Genomic DNA, 6803 nt, shown 5'->3' with positions numbered 1-6803 from the left:
AGCATTTTCATGCTCTATATTCATCTTTTGTCCTTAAGCGGATACCTCGACTGTTTTTGTTTCCTTGGCCTACTTGTAGGAAGCAAGCTGATACCTAGTTTCAACCGGATTTGGAACTTGTTATATGTGATTTTTGAATGATTGTGCTTGTTCACATTGGAAAACGGCCGATTTTCATCCCTTCTTGGACTTTTAATCTGCAAAGTTTTATCCGAAGTGACGGGGTATGCAGTCTAAGAAATGCTTTCAGTTGATTGTATGACGGATGATAGTTGATCTCTTAAGGCCTTTGACTTATGCTGATTTTGATTTTTGGTGTTGATACTTGATAGGTCATCACTATCTGTCGAAACTTGCGTAACGGGTGAGTTGAAAGATTTTAATGGCAAGCAATGGCCTGTCATCTCTGGGTCGTGTAAAGCTTACTGATCTCGTACCTTCTGAAGGCCTTCCTTCAGACTCTTACAAGCTATCAGTCTCTACTTTATCTCAATCGCTTGCTCAAAATTCGGCTGCCATCATTCAGTTTCCAGCTAGTGATGGAGCACTTTTGAGATCTGGTTTAGATTCTGCCCACCTTTACTTCCAACTAAAGACATCTTACACATCCTCGGAGCTGATTCACACGAATGATTCTCACCAGTGGTGCAAAACATCTGGTTACTATGCTGATCCCCAACTATGGCAAGAAACATATGATTACCGACCTGGCCTAACTCCTGCGGACCCCAGCAATGGTATGGAGTTTCCTCCTGGTGGTTTGCCTGACATATTTGGCTTGCTTGGTAAGGCAGCTCGCTATGTACTGGATGCGATTAGCTATTACTTGAACTTGCGTAGCTCTCCTTTTACTGAAATACTTGCTAATGTACCCTTAAGAAGCCGGGAAATATCTTCTTCAGTATTATCTGTGTGCTGTCATGGAAGGCCTTCTTTTCCGGGGCCACAACAAAATTTAACAACACAGGATGAAGTCAATTGATCATGTTCCCCGACCATGAGTACCAGGTCGATAAAAGCTTAATATCCATTGTTAAGCCCGTTAAGGCGGGTTTTCATGTACGAGATTTTAATGGTCGGTGGACTCTTGTAGATGGGGACCTTGGGCCTCAAGAAGCTATTGTTTATCCTGGACTTGCACTTTACCAAGCAACTGCAGGTTACATAAATCCTGGACTGCATCGGACTGAGATTAAAATATGCCAGATAACATGTATGGAAGATGCTCATTGGTTTTCAAACTCATGCCAAAATCTATGGCAAGTCTCAGTTGTTCGGAGATGAGAGCCGCCGGTCATGGGGTTGAAGCTCAGTTCCAGCTTCCTGTACCGGTGGATGACTTCATGCAGAGATCTCACCTGACTGATCAGCTCTTTAATCGAAACACTTTCCAGAGTTTCAGTTTCCCCTCAGCCCAAGATGGTAGGCATTATTTCTTAATACTTACAGCAATTCTTATATATATTTGTCTTCGCTTCTAGAAAAAGCAATAAAATCCCGTAGAGTATATTTGGTTGTTTTGAGTTACTGCTCCCCCGTGGTGGTTCTAAGCAGTCGATTCTCACTGAAAATTAGTTCCCTCGCAATGAAATATTAAGTTATATGTTACATGGACTTGGGTGTGTGTCAGATACAGTTTTGTTCAATTTTCATTTTTTGTAAATTTGCCCATGCATGTTGATGGTTCTTGGAGGGTCATATCTCCATACCATGTCTGAATATGAGTCAAACACGAGTAAAAAGAGCCCGCAGCATAGATTAAGGTTTTGCTACCCAAACTGGTTCTGCTTGTTTCTCTTCTGATCACATTTTAGTAATCAGATTCCCTAGTGATCTTTTTACTCTCCCCAACTAGTCTACGTGGACTATTATATATGTAATTTACTGTTATAGATATCCTTAAGAGTGGATTGAAATGATTAAGCTTCTTATTTTTTAAATTTGTCTGCTAAATTTATTCTAGACTATTGAATTCATATTGATTTTCTCAAAATTCAAAAGTCGAGACAATAGGGTTTATAACAGTTTGACCCAAATGATGCGAAGTCATCTTGATGTTTGCTTATCTGTGTTATTCTTTTGTCCGAATAGCCTTAGTGAGAAGTTTTAACAACAGGTCCTTGGATCAATGAAATGCTGGTACAGGATCTATGAAGCCCTTGATGAGAAGACGGAAGAATGATACGAGATGCAAACCTCTGCCTCCTTCCAAGAGATTACGGCTTGAGGCACAAAGAGCGCTTAAGGAAAGGGTTCAGGAGATTGCGGATAAGAAGGGCATCAAACTACGGTTTTGTAGCCAAGAGAGAGTGAGAATCACATTCATGCACTCCATGGCCCTTGTGCCAATATTAGAATGGAAATCGGGTGGCCTCATGGATTGCCGTTTGTTCATCCTCACGATCTACCTAATAAGGCAAAGATTGGTTTTCTCGAAGCGTATGAACCGGGTTGCACAGCAACTCATTATGGAATTAAGCCTAACAGAACCCGGACAACTGTACGTCTCGTTTATGTTTCATTGCTCTTTCACAAGCATTCATCAAAGTGCAAATTAAGCCTAACACCATGAAAAGTTTGCTGCATTTATCCCGGTGTTTATTTGGCCGCACTGATTAGTGTAAATTGATTTTGCATCGACATGATTGCATGCTTACAGCATAATGCTTACGAGCATTGGATTTCACCGTTGAAGTATGATAAAGAACACAAATCACCATACATGCTTGTAAACGAACGAGTATGTTGTCTGTAAATGCTTTTTTAGGAAAATTCACTCTGGTCTTTTAAGGTTATTTATTTATTTTTCTTTTCCACTTTTTCTTTTTATATATAGTTTCTCCATGGTTGAGTGTTCATTCTGCGGAGAAATAGGATGGATCATTTGATTTTGATGAATTGAATGAAATTTTCGGATTTATTAGTCGTTTACTCGGGGCTTGAGATTTTGATCGGAAAAATATCATTTCCGCCATCACAAAATAAATCCATTTATGAATGTTCAACTAATAATGAAATTGTAACATCCTATAAAGATCATCCAGTTGATTGTAAGAAAAAAAAACGAACACACCTTCGAAGCAAACTATAAATGTTGCAGAAATCATAACTTCATTATTGTTCTCTAGCTTACGACTTGTCTTCATAAAGCGGGGTCATTTGCTCCTCCAACCCCTTCCTGTTACGGATATCGGCAACATGGATGGCTGCCTCGGCGCCGGGTTCTAATGGATCTTATGACATCATATCCCGGTGATCGAAGATGCATTGAGGGAAAGCTTGTCCTGATGTTGCAGTCCCTAGAGTGCTTGAGAATCCGAATGATTTGATGACCGGAATATTAGTTTTTTTGGCATAGTGTCAGAAAGAGCCCCCAAAGTTGATCAAAATGATCATTTTGGTCCTTTTTTTGGGAGCATTTGGACTCTCAATGTTTCACTGTGAGGCAAAAAGTTCACTCTATAGATGAAAATTACTAGTTAACACACGATTAATGCTCCAAAATAAGAACATTTTTTAACTTAAAATGAAATGTTGAGGGCTAAAATGCCTAAAAAAATAAAGTAATTATTCTGTCAAATATTAAGTCTTTTTGCTAATTAAACGTTGGGGGTTAAAATACTCTAAAAAATAAAATAAGGAACAAAATGACAATTTTCGTAAACGTGGAGAGGCTAATTTTGACATTATGATTATAGTTTTTATTATGTAATTTTGTGTATAAGAAATGCTCTAAATTCCATGTCATAATTCAATGAATGTTATATCGAATTTTGTTGTGCTTTATTTTCGAAGTTTATTCCGTTTGTTTAATTATTTCCGTAGGAGTTTGTTTAACTACTATTGTAGAATAGGGAACAAAAAGCGTTAAGTCACGTTTACCGGTTTACGCTTTAACCTCTCCGTAGCTTTCTTATCCCTTTTTATTATTTTTAGGGTAAACTACACTTCAAGTCACTTAATTATGGATTTGATAACAAATAATTCACATTTTTTCCTCTAAAAGTCTCAAACATATCAATTAAAATATTATTACAAATACATATACAATCTATTTATTTGGTTTTAATTAAAAATAATTCAATAAATTTAATCTTTCATATTTTTTTTATCATTTTAGTCTTTGTTTTTTGATTGTGCTTCTAAAAATATTACATTATTTTTCTTGGTATAATAATAGTTTAACAGTAACATGTACCTACTGGAGTTATCCAACCATTGTTTTGATCTGATGGGCTCGTTTGCTTTGACAATATCACAAAAATATTGTGGATAGAGTTTTTAAATATAAAGGTTTAAGCTTATTGAATTATTTCAAATTAGAACATAATTAATATAATATATAAATTGTAAGGATTAAAAATGTTATTATACCATGTCAAATTACACATTTTGTTTTTCAATTTTAGTGATAGAGTGACATGTTTGTAATAATATTTTAATTGAGTGACTTATTTATAACTTTTATAAGAAAATGACATATTTGTTATCAAACTCATAATCAAGTGCCACTTCTTCTATTTATGATAAAATATCTCACAAATTATTAAACTATAATCAAATAATTATTTTTATATTTAAACTTTTAAAAATTTTAAAAAATATTATTAAATTTATTAATTTTTTTTGTAAAATAATCATTGTGACTTTATAATAAATATAAAATTTTGATAATTTTAATAAACATTTTATAACATTTAGATAAAAATTTGATGATCACTTTTAACAGTTCAATAAAATCTAATAATCATTTTGTTACTGTATGAGAAATTATTGATTATTTTATAATTTTTGAAAGTTCACTAACCTAAATGATCATTTGAGTATAGTTCAATGACCACTAATGCATTTTATCATTTATTTTTTAAAAATATAATAGGGTAAACTATACTATGTACCACTGAACTTTTAATTTTATCAATTATAGCACTGAATTTTAATTTTTTTAATATGCCAATAAGCCATTAAATTTTAACGATATAGTGACGTGGACATATCTTTCTATTACTTTGATGACATGGACAAAATGATATCATTTTAACGATGATTATTGATGCCCAAAACGATGTTGTTTTAACATTAAACTTTAGGTGTGTATCGATTTTTCTACTAAACTTTCAAACAACTTACATTTTGGCACTTTACTTTATGGCCATTGTTCATAACCAATCATTGTCTGTCATTGGTCATTTTTCCCACAAATTCGGTACCAAAAAGTTAACAACTCACTTAAAATCGACGAGAATTCATTTAAAAGTTCAACATATTAATAATTTGATCTTTTTCAATGACAACCAATGAAGCTAATTTTGAGGTATGTTGTTCATCTTATCGAAATAATGCTTCTCATTGTTTGTTTTTTTTTGAACAAATACCCCAAATCCCATAAATTTAAGAAAACCTCCAAACCCTTAAAAATAATTTTTTTGTTTAATTTCGCGATTTTGAGTGAGTTTTATGAAAAAATAATCGTAGGAGAAGAAAGAGGAGAAGAAAGATGAATGGTTATTATCGATGATTGGTTACTGACGATCAATGATGGACTGGGGGAGGGACTATGGGTCTAATCGCCCTCTTCGAAAGTTTAAAATTATCATATATTTTAGATTTTTTTATATTTTTTTTTAAAAATATATTTTTATATCTGGAATTTTATTAGTCCAACCTTTTTAAAATTTTAGAAGTTCGCGCATAACATAAAATTTTGAGTCTGTTCTTACTGATGGCAACCGAAAATATATAGTGTCAAAAATGGATCTATTTAAAAATTTAATAATAAAATCGATACACCACAAAGTTTAATATCTAAAACGATATCATTTGCCCAATGACATAATTGAAGTGGAAATCAAAGTTAATATTATAATTGACAAAATTTAGTAAAACTATATAACGTCGAAAGTTCAATGATATATGTGTTTATACCTAATAAAATAAAATTGAAAATACCCAAAAATAAAAGAGAAGAAAATTAAAAGAAGCTGTTGTTCCTTCCTTCCTCCATCTTTGTCTTTGTTTTTCTTTTTCTTTGATCATCCATTTCAGACTTTCAGTTCCTCAAAAACCCTAATTCTTTTATTTCTTTTAGATATTTTAATTTCAAATAAGGAAGCCAATCTGCATTCTCGCTTTATTTCCATTCTAGACATTTTTTTTTTCAAAAGCCTATCTATTATTAGGCATCCCATTTTTTTTAAAAGTTCTGAACTTTTTTGCTCCTTTGAAAGGAGAAACAAAAAGTGCATAAATTTGCAAAAAAAATTCCCATTTTCATTTGATCATTTGGGTTTTCTGTTTTTTTCTCTTTGGGGTTTGAGGTTTTGATTCTATGGCTGCAATTGCTGATAAGCCAGGCGAGGCAGCAGGAGCTAATGGTAACAGCAATTTGGTTGTTGAAACATCCAAATCAGAATCAAAGGAATTCAATGTTCAAAAAATTGTGATATGTTCACAAAGTTGAATCCTTTGGCCAAAGAATTTTTCCCATCATCTTATAATCACAATCCCATCAAAACTGGTGATTTTAATCAGGTCCCTGTTAATAAGCAAGGGAGTGAGAATTACTCTAATAGAAGGGTATTATTTTTTCCCCCATCATCATTTACATTTTCAATTGCATTTTCCTATTTTTTTCTTCTGGTTTTAACTGATGAGTGTTTGATAGTTTTTAGCTGTATAGTATTTGTTTTTGTCTTGTGGGAAAATGGTCTATTTTTACTGGATATGATTTTTATTCCATAGCTAAATTGGGGTTTTAGGATTTGCTTTATTTTCTAGCACTAATGTATATAAACTGGGCATTT

At 33.2% G+C, this 6803-nt stretch overlaps 1 pseudogene; it reads left to right on the top strand.

Moving 5' to 3' along the window:
• Window positions 1–332: 332 nt before the first annotated feature.
• On the top strand, window positions 333–2709 carry LOC120195402 (annotated as a pseudogene).
• The last annotated feature ends 4094 nt before the right edge of the window (window positions 2710–6803 follow it).

The sequence above is a fragment of the Hibiscus syriacus genome, unplaced genomic scaffold (assembly GCF_006381635.1).
Source record: "Hibiscus syriacus cultivar Baekdansim isolate YM2019G1 unplaced genomic scaffold, ASM638163v2 tig00117012_pilon, whole genome shotgun sequence".
Lineage (NCBI taxonomy): Eukaryota > Viridiplantae > Streptophyta > Magnoliopsida > Malvales > Malvaceae > Hibiscus > Hibiscus syriacus.
The sequence above is the reverse complement of the archived record's forward strand: the minus strand, read 5'-3'. Positions and strand labels throughout refer to the sequence as shown.